This window comes from Larus michahellis, chromosome 11 (assembly GCF_964199755.1).
Source record: "Larus michahellis chromosome 11, bLarMic1.1, whole genome shotgun sequence".
NCBI classification, from domain to species: Eukaryota; Metazoa; Chordata; class Aves; order Charadriiformes; family Laridae; genus Larus; species Larus michahellis.
In genome coordinates this window covers 3,196,902-3,206,762 of record NC_133906.1, presented here as the reverse complement: position 1 = coordinate 3,206,762, position 9,861 = coordinate 3,196,902, and the positions used below count along the sequence as shown (strand labels likewise).

Here is a 9,861-nt window from a genome sequence, read left to right as displayed (position 1 = left end):
GTGCCTGGAGGAGCGATGTGGAGCTTAGCACGGCATGTGCGAGTTAGCAGGAGGTGAGGGGGAAGGGAATATCAGATATGGTGCCACCACAGGCTCAATGTCCACTCGCAGCCCTGCCCTGGCTCCGGGTTCACGTGGCAGGTGGAGCTCAAGTGCAGCGCGGCCAAGAGAGACGCTGGGGTGGAGGTGGAAGTGGGGAGGGATCCCATGGGCACACGGGGGGTCTGCATTGCTCCAGCGTCCCATTGACATCGCACTGAGTGCTCGCCTCGCGCAGAATGTGGTGCCGGATGTGTTAATTGCGGAGGCAGGTCATTAACATCCATCCATCAGAGAAGATGTGGTGGGCAGGAATGTGCTGGGGGTAGAAGGGAATGCAGCAGTGCCGACATGCCCCGAGCAGGAAAGACATAAAAAGAGTGTGCTAGTCTGTAATTTGCCTGCAATTTCTGCTCGGGAAGCAATGCAATTTTACGACTAGCCATGGCAGTGCCCCTGTATCTCTTCCAGAAAGTGGCAGATAAAAATAGGTTGGAATTGCACTGAGAAAAAGAGAATTTTGACATTCCTTTAAAAACTCTTTGCGGCCAAGTGCTCCCAGCCTATTTTGGCTGCGTACTTAGTAAGAGGGATGCTAGCTGTGGCTGACAGTAGTTTCGGTTGCCATCGGTTTAGCACAAGCCAAGCCCTGCTCATCGGCAGAAATAAGTCTCTGCCGAGGGACATCAGCCAAGCAGAGCAATTCGACTACTTTAATCTTTTGAAATAGAAATGAGGGGATTTGTGCCGGTTTAGCAAAGCCCTAGCTCCCCTCGGGGGTCGCGGCAGCCTTGAGGCAGGAGGAAGCTTTCCACGTTGGTTTCTCAGTTGTCCTCCTTGGTGCTTGGGACCAGCGTTTGCCTTGCCGGAGCCTCGTGAGACACTGCTGAGCTTCCAGAGAGTGTGAAAAAAGGGAGTTTGGTGCTCCAGGTGTAGGGTCAGGTGCTGTCAGCATGGGATTTGTTTTCTCCTCTGGCTTCTGCTCTGTGTCTAGCATTTGGGAATAACTTACTCATCAGGAGGGAGGAAAGCCTTGATCCAGTGGTGGTTTAAATTTGTAGCTTAAGTTCTGGTCCTTCAACACCCGAAATTAAAATCACCCAGTACTTGTTTTGCACTGCATCCCCCCTGGATAAAGAAAGCAATCTTCGATGCCTATTTATTCAAGTGGTGCCTTAGAAACTACAGTCTTATTGTCTGTTCTCCATGGATATGAAATACTCAGTGACGTAACAGAGGCTCCATTTAAAATTAAGAATTTTTTTTCCCCAGTGCCCTGGGCTAAGCTTTCCTTCCCTGCACAGTCCCACCTCTCTGGGAACCACATTTCAAGCTGCTCTACGCCCTTAGTCTTCACAGCATTTTAGGATCTTTCCAGATGGAAAGTGCCATAGAAATGTAAAACCTTATTAATTAAAGGCTGAAATAGATGCAGTGTGTGGAGGTCAGTGACTCATGCAGTAGGATTCTCAGGCTTCTGCTATGCATTGCCTCAGGGCGCTTTTTTGAATGTTCCTTTCTCTGGGGCTATGACAGTTTATTACACAAAGGCTGTGTGAACCGGAGGTGAATGCAAACTACTCCGGCTAGGCTGTTCCTCAGTTGGCAAAGCAGCAACCAGTGAACTAGTTTCATCTGAGCTTTTTGGGACAGCATAATTTCTCCTCATGAGGGTTTCTGCCCGTTTTGTTCAGGATATCTGTGCTGTAGCGTGTGTGCGTGGGGGGATGCTGCTCGGTGCCGGCAGCCCCTGTGCTCCTGGCTGTGCTGGTGTTACGGATCGCTTTTGGTTTTCCCTTTCCAGAGGCCCCAGGAGCACTTGGAGGTGGAGGAAGAGACAATGTTTCGGTTAGGATCCAGTGGCTTTCCTGACCATGAACCAAGGCATGTTGCTAGTAGACAGTTTTTCTTGGAGGGGGTGGGCAGTGATGGTGAGCACAGCAGCCCTGGGGCAGCAAGCACTGGTGGCTGTAACCCTGGCCCTGGTAAATCCGTTCTTCTCCTGACTGAGGGTCATCTAATCAAGGCGGGTGTTTTAGCTATTCTGCTGCGATGTACAGCCTAGGTGGTGCAGCTGCAGTCCCACCAAAAGCAAGCGTTTCTACCCTGCTAACTGCAGTCCTGAGGTATGCACGGCCCCGGGACGTTGGGATTTGCTTCCTGGCTGTGTGGACTTTGACTCCTAACTGGATCTTGGGAGATGGCCTTAATTCTTGATGTATCTGAGCCCTGAAGAGGGATGGTGGTGCCTCCCAGCTGTGCAGGAAGGCTGAGACCAATACTGGGGAACCCACAGGACTTAATGCCATAGCATGTGTGAGATGAAATTTGTGCCAGACCCTCAATTTTGTCACTTTGCTGGCTTCATCAGAGCCCCCAGTCCTCAGGGAATGCTGCGTTTTGGGGTAACCCCCGTCGTGAAGCTCCCCCAGCTGCAAGGTCCCTACCTTGCTCCTAACCGAGCGGGGACGGGTACCTCTGCAGAGACAGTGGAGGTGACAAGGCTGCACCGTCACTGCTCCTCTGCAGTCAGCGCAGCTGGTGGCACAGCACGGCTGCCCTGGGGCTGTCCTCGCTGCACAGCGTGAAGTCAGCTTGCAGAGAGCCTCAGCCCGCTGGTATTTGGACCCTGAGTTTCTTTTATCATATTTTTAGTTTTTCCTCTTTCTATTGGTTGACCACTGCCCGATCAGCCTCTACTGCAGCAACTTCTGCCAGTCAGTACACCGCTCTACATCATCTCCTCTTTCCTCATTCCTTTTATTTCTTTCATTCCCTCTTAAGTCCCCTGTTAGCATCTCCTGCCCCAACAGCCCTGTCTTTGCACCCCTCACTTCTTTCAACACTCACTCCTCACAAATAACAAAACAAAACCACGCTTTTAAAAAAAAAAAAAACAAACACAAAGACCAAACACACCTTTTGAAACAAGCACGAAGGGATGCACAGAGCAACCACTTCATTTCAGCAATGTTGTGATAGAAATAGAAAATCCAGTTCCAGCTGAAGCATATAATTTAGACCCTGTGTATACTGGGACTGGCAGGCAGCGTCGTTACACTGGGTGCTGCATAAACAAGACCCCCTTGGCACACAAACCTACCCCGGGATTTCACAGCGACAGGGCGGCTTTCCTGCTGTGATGACGCCCATACGGGTGTCTTGGGGTGGCACTCGTCGGGGACTGCCCTTGTGCACACCTCTGACTAACGCGGACACGCTGCCAGCAGCGCGCAATCGCCAGCCACGGCCTTCTTTTACTTGCTACACCTCAAATTGCCCTAACAGAGGCGAGACTGAAAGCGTTTGTTTATTTTATGCACTTAACAACCTACCCACAGTATTGCTGCGGCGGCCTCTCCTCCCCGCCTGTCCTCTCCCCTGGCTTACGTTTCTTTTTCACCGAGCAAAAAGGGGCGAGAGAAACATTTAAAAAAAAACCCAGGAAAATGGGATTACAAAACCACAAACACTGTTAAAAGGGAGATTTGGGGTCAAGCAGAAAACTTCTAACTCATTTCAGAAAATGGATTAGATTTCAAGCTGCCGGCACAGCCTGATGCTGTCTTAATGACATTTACTGGATGGGAAGTGTTAGCTATTGTTCCTGGGTGCCTGTCTAAACAACACCCTGCATTTTAGTCTCGTTGACAGAGCCTGCCACCATGTTCCAGAGAGAGCTGTTAATTAAGAGACAAAGCCCAATCTCAACCTAGCTGGCTCTATTTTTACATAATTTTATTTTTTGTTTGCTGAGTCTTTTAACTCGCTCCACAAACCAGCAGAGCTGCCAGCTGATCTACTTTCTCCTTCGCTTTTCAGTGGCGCAGTGCAGAACGTGTGATTCTCCACAACTCCAGGCCTTCCACCTTTGAGTTTGTAGTTTTAAAAGGGACTTTTTTTAAAGTCTGACATTTTGTCCTGAAAGGATGTGAGACGTGCAGAACCGCCGAATGTGGAAGCCACCACAGGAGGCCAAGACATGATATTAAAAGGAGTAATGAAAGAAAGCAAGCTATTGAAGTGTAAACTCAATTTTACTGAGAGTATGCTACAGATCAGAAATGAGTAGTTTGAATCCCTGGTGCAACTGACACCAAAATATTAATGGTTTGGTACAAGCAGGAAATACAAAGAGCTTAAAAAAAATCTGTTTGCTCTGTGTTTCCAGAGGAGCGCCTGTTTGTTAAGGCACTGAAGACCCTGTATTATTTTAATAATGTGTATCTCAGGCAGTATCATAATTACAGATCTCTCTTTCTTTCAATTAATTTTACTCACTGACAAGGTTGGAGTCTTGATCCCTATCTTCTTTCTGGACAGTAAAACAACGGTACTCCATTTATTTCCTTGTCTTGGATCCCTTTCTTGGATTAAACCTGCAGGAAGGAAAAATGCAATCTAAATCGCTGCAGGACGCCGCCTGTCTTCCTGCAGGAAAAGCCTGTAGGAGTACATCAAAAATAGGAAACACGGCCTTGCTAATGCCATTGAACCAGGACCCGCAGGAAAGTCACAGTCCTGAACCACGGCCTTCGCCGTGGCACTGAGCTGGGGGCTGGCCCCCTCGGGAATCTGCATGGGCTGCCCATCTCCCTCAGCTAAATTATGTACCTTGAATGAACCTACCTCCCTGGTAGGTTGCCCAGTCTCTCTATATTTTGCTTAGTATTGTCCTGGTTTAAGGATGCAGTGAGTAGATTCAGGTACCTCAGAAGTGCTGGCAAATGAGTCATGAAACGTATTAAATTTATTCAATTGTTTTTACAATCCAATACAAGTGTAAGTTCTGCAGAGACATTTGTATTAAAACCCATCTCAAAACACACCACAAAAAATCCCTGAGTAATTTGTCGTAGGATAAAAATGGTCACACTCACACAAGAGGCTCACTCAGACTTTTCAAGGAAACCTTTGAAACAAACTACCACTTAAAGACGAGTCTCCCCATCTGCAAACCTGCCTCTCTGGATTGAGGTTGGGTCCCTAAAACCTCCCTTTCTTCAGAGAGGGGCTCTGGTGGCCCTGCTCATACCTCAGGGATTTCCCATGTCCCTTCTTCCCTGCGTTCTGGTTATTCATAGAATCACAGAATCCCAGACTGGAAGGGACCTCAAGGATCATCTGGTCCAACCTTTCTTGGAAAAAGCATGGTCTAGACAAAATGGCCCAGCCCCCTGCCCAGCTGAATCGTAAAACTGTCCAACGCTGGGGAAGACACCACCTCCCTGGGGAGATTATTCCAATGGCTGATTGTTCTCATTGGGAAAAATTTTCCTCTTATGTCCAATTGGAATCTTCCCAAAAATGACTTGTACCCGTTACCCCTCATCTTTTACCCCTCATCTTTTCCGTGTGACTCCTTGTAAAAAGGGAATCTCCATCTTCTCTGTAGCCACCCTTTAAATGCTAGAATGTGGTGATAAGGTCTCCCCTAAGCCTTCTTTTCTCGAGGCTGAACAAACCTAATTCTCTCAGCCTTTCCTCATACGACAGGCTTCCCAGTGTTTGGATCATCTTGGTGGCCTTTCTCTGGACCCTCTCCAGTCTGTAGTCTCATAGCAGGGACCAAAACTGAACACAGTGCTCCAGGTGCGGCCTGACAAGCACCGAGTAGAGTGGAATAATGACTTCTTTGTCTCCGCTGGTGATGCCCTTGTTGATGCAGCCCAGCATCCCGTTGGCTTTCTTTGCTGCAGCAGACCACAGTTCACTCATACTGAGGTAGTTGTTCACCAGGACACCCAGGTCTCTTTCCACAAAGCTTCTCCCCAGCTGGGTAGATCCCAGCCTGTGCTGTACTCCTGGATTATATTTTCCCTGGTGCAAGACCTTACACTTGTCCTTGTTGAACTCCATAAGGCTCTTGTAAATCCACACTTCCAGCCTATCCAGGTCTTCCTGCAGGGTGGCTCTCCCTCCAAAAGCATCCACTAGAGACATGTGCATGGAAACAAGACTTTTCCTAAAAGCAACACTTTTCAAGAAGGTTTATATGCTTCAGGTTTTCAAAACAAAACACCGGTTTACAAAATCCAAGAGAAACCCAGCTGTAACTTTTCCTCCATCTCCTTCAATTCTGTGATTCTGTGTGATTCAAAACCCAGCATCTGTCACCCCCCCACTTCTGCACAGACCTTTCATGTCCTGCGCTACCTCAGGTAGATGAAGCCAGGTTATAGAATCATGGAATCGTCAAGGTTGGGAGGGACCTTTCGGATCATTGAGTCCAACCATCAACCCAGCACTGCCAAACCCACCACTAAACCATGTCCCACCAAGTCTACCCATCTTTTAAATACCTTCAGGCATGGCAATTCAACTGCTTCCCTGGGCAGCCTGTTCCAATGCTTGATAACCCTTTCAGTGAAGAAATTTCTCCTAATATGCAATCTAAACTTCCCCTGGCACAACTTGATGCCATTTCCTCTTGTCCTATTGCCTGTTCCTTGGGTGAAGAGACCAACCCTGTTGGAGCAGGGCCAGAGGAGTCCCCGGAGATGCTGGGAGGGCTGGAGCCCCTCTGCTGTGGGGACAGGCTGAGAGAGCTGGGGGGGTTCAGCCTGGAGAAGAGAAGGCTCCGGGGAGACCTTGGAGCCCCTTCCAGTCCCTAAAGGGGCTCCAGGAAAGCTGGGGAGGGACTCTGGATCAGGGAGGGGAGCCACAGGATGAGGGGGAGCGGTTTTAAACTGGAAGAGGGGAGATTTAGCTGAGATCTGAGGAAGAAATTGTTTGCTGTGAGGGTGGTGAGCCCCTGGCCCAGGTTGCCCAGAGAAGCTGTGGCTGCCCCATCCCTGGAGGGGTTCAAGGCCAGGTTGGATGGGGCTTGGAGCAACCTGGGCTGGTGGGAGGTGTCCCTGCCCGGGGCAGGGGGTGGCACTGGGTGGTCCTTAAGGTCCCTTCCAACCCAAACCGTTCTATGATTCTATGACCCCCCCTGGCTGCCCCCTCCTTTCAGGGAGTTGTAGAGAGCGAGAAGGTCTCCCCTCAGCCTCCTCTTCTCCAGGCTGAACACCCCCAGCTCCCTCAGCCGCTCCTCACCAGACTTGTGCTCCAGACCCCTCACCAGCTCCACTGCCCTTCTCTGGAGCCGCTCCAGAATCTCACCATTCCTAACATTTTTTTTTGATTCTACCCCAAAAGCCCCGGTGTTCCCCCCGCCCTGGGGGGCCGGAGCTGAGGGCGGGGGCGCTCAGGGGACCCCGTGAGGGCCCGGCCTCACCTGCGGGCGGCGGCGGGCCGGGGGCGGCGCGGCGGGCGGTGCCGGGAAGAGCGGCCGGGCCGGGCCGGGGCGCGCGGGGCGGGGAGGCGCCCGGAAGAGCCGGTTTCCTCAGCGGGACGGGAGCGGCGCCGGGAGGGAGGAGAGACAAAGCGGCCGGGGGCCGGAGCGGAGCGAGAGGAGGCGGTGAGGCGATCCCCTTGCTTCCCGGTAAAGTTGTGGAGGGGTTTTCGGCTGCGGCCGCGCCGCCCCGTTTCTCCGAGTTGGAAAGTTTTGGGCGGTGAGGCGGGCTGGGCCCTGCCGGCCGCCCGTTCTCTGTGAGGGGAGCGGAGCGCGGCCCGGCCCGGCTGAGAGGAGCGGGCCGCGCCGCCGCCCGTGGGGCGTGGGCCCGGGCCTTGGGTTGGTCGCGCTGCGAGGCCGCGCTGGGCCAGGCCGGTGTGGGGAGGTGGCGGCCGGGGCGGGGGCGGTGGGGGGGCGCGGTGTGTTTTGGGTCGATGAGAGTTGGTTTTTTTTTTTCGGTGGGAAAAGCGGCGGAGGAGCCCGGTTGCTGGAGAAGTTTGTGGTGGCGCCGGGGGCTGTGGGGAGAGGCTCCTCCCCGCCCAACCGGGGCCGCTCCCCGGCGGTGGGCCCGGGCAGGGCTGCCCGCCCGGCCGCACGGAGCCGGGCTCGGCCCTGGGGTGGGCCGGCTCCTCCTTTCGGCCCCCCCCGCCCCTCGGATCTTCTCCCGTCTTCCCTCTCGCCCCAGTCGGTGGTTTCGGTACGCAAACCAGCCTCTCTTCTCTGGGAACAGCCCCCTCGCCTTGGCTCTTGCCACGTTTTTCGACACCCACCTCTAATCTGCTCGTACGCAGTAAGGCTTCTCCTTCGCTGGCAAGAAGTTTCGTGCTACTTTTTTTTTTACAGCCGAAAAGTAGGGAGAGCACCTCAACTCTCAGCCGCCGGTTTATGCGCGACCCTCGTCCCTGTGGTCACGGGTGGCTGGGCAGCGTGTATCAGCTGGTTTTTATTCACTGCTCACTCCACTTCAAACCTTGTGAAATCTTTCAGCCTGAAAGCTTGCAGGAAAGTGTGCGGCGCGCTTATGTTGAGCGAAGAATTGGCTGTGGTCAAGGGACGCTTCCCGGCCCGCCTGCCCTGCCCAGGAGGCGACGGCTGTCTGCTGGCGAGGGCCATCGATCGCTCACTCGCCCAGCCTGGGGTATGAGCCTCCATCACCCTGTCCTCATTCCAGCTCTCGAGTTATGACTCAAGGCATGTCTGGGTTATCTGTATTGAACTAGTCTGGGAGCTCTTTGCTGCCCTTCCCCCTCTTCCCCCCCCCCCCCCCTTTTTTTTTTTTCCTTTGTCTTTTGTTTTTTGAGATGGGGGTTGTGTGAAAGGTATTCTCGGCACTTGAGTTATTTATTTCCTGCATTTCACGCACAACGCTCCCCCCTCCCCCCCCAACTATGAGTGGGGAAGCGGGGGGAGGTGGGAGAGGCTCTGTTAGCTGCACACTTGTGCTAATGCACGTCCTCAGTCCTGCTGGCTGCACCGGCCTTCGGGTACTTTCAATCCCAGGTAAAGGCTGTGGTGTGGTTTGTTTTGGTTTTGTTTTTTCAGCTCCTGGGTTGGTTTGTAGGCAGGTTTGTGTTTAAATGGAGGTGAAAGCCCGGTTTACTTTACTGTGCGGTCTTTTAGGTACCCTGTGGTCTGTCTTGGGGTGCTAAGGCCACATTAAGTGTTTAGTAGGACTTGTTTCTTCCTGCTGAATTGAAACTTTTTGTTTAAAAAGGGCATAATTTTATGTTGGGTCACTAACTGTTTTTTATTTACTGAGAAACAGTTTTTAAAATATCAAGGAGATGTTTTTTTGACTTTTCTCAGGAGAAACAGACAAAGGTTTACTAGTTTTTGTTTTTAAAATGCTTTGCCCTAACCTTTTCCATAATAAACAACATGCCTCCAGTCTTTGCCTTTTTTTTTTTTTTTTTCAGCCAGCTCTAATAATAGGCCTCTGCATCAGAGATTAAAAGTTTATGCAAGGTGGCAGGGGGGAGCGCAGCAGGCAGGGATTAGAAATCCCATGCCCAAACCGATGATTTAAAATACCAAATAAAATCCCAACATAAATATTTACCTCACAATAAATTTTCAAGCTTTGTGAAGCGTCAGCATTTCTATGCTGACATATGTAATGGCAGATGTTAATGTGCAGCTTCTTCATAGGGCTTCTATTGGTCTGATAAAGTTACTTTTTATTACATCTTTCAAGTAATTTGTGGGTTGGTTTTTTTTTTTCAGCAGCATGAATATCTTCCTTTTGCAGCTGTAAGATCAAGAAACTGGTCTTGCAAAGGAATCCACATTAGTAGAAATGTTTGAGCTGGAAATACACTTTAGTGGGACTTCAGCCCTGCCTTGAAATTGTATCTGCTGTTACTATTTGATTTCTCAATTACCTTTCTCATGCAGAGAATTAGTTTAGCTCACAAAAATTTGTAGCGGCAAAACCAGTCCACTCATCGTCAGCGGATAGTAAGGCTACTCTAGAGTGAGTACCTCCGTGGCCATGATATTTCTGTTAAAGGACTTGCTGTATTCAGTTTTACTGGCATCTCTTG

At 51.0% G+C, this 9,861-nt stretch overlaps 1 protein-coding gene across 3 annotated transcripts in view; it reads left to right on the top strand.

Moving 5' to 3' along the window:
- The first annotated feature begins 7,319 nt into the window (after window positions 1-7,319).
- Window positions 7,320-9,861, top strand: part of CTNNA1 (catenin alpha 1) — a 122,359-nt gene continuing 119,817 nt past the window's right edge. The window contains exons 1-2 of one of the 3 annotated variants that reach the window (XM_074604439.1): window positions 7,398-7,444; window positions 8,306-8,456. The gene's annotated coding sequence lies outside the window, so the exon portion shown is untranslated. Of the gene's footprint in view, window positions 7,469-8,305; window positions 8,457-9,861 lie in introns of all 3 variants that reach the window. The other 2 variants (XM_074604438.1, XM_074604437.1) reach the window with 2 other exon arrangements.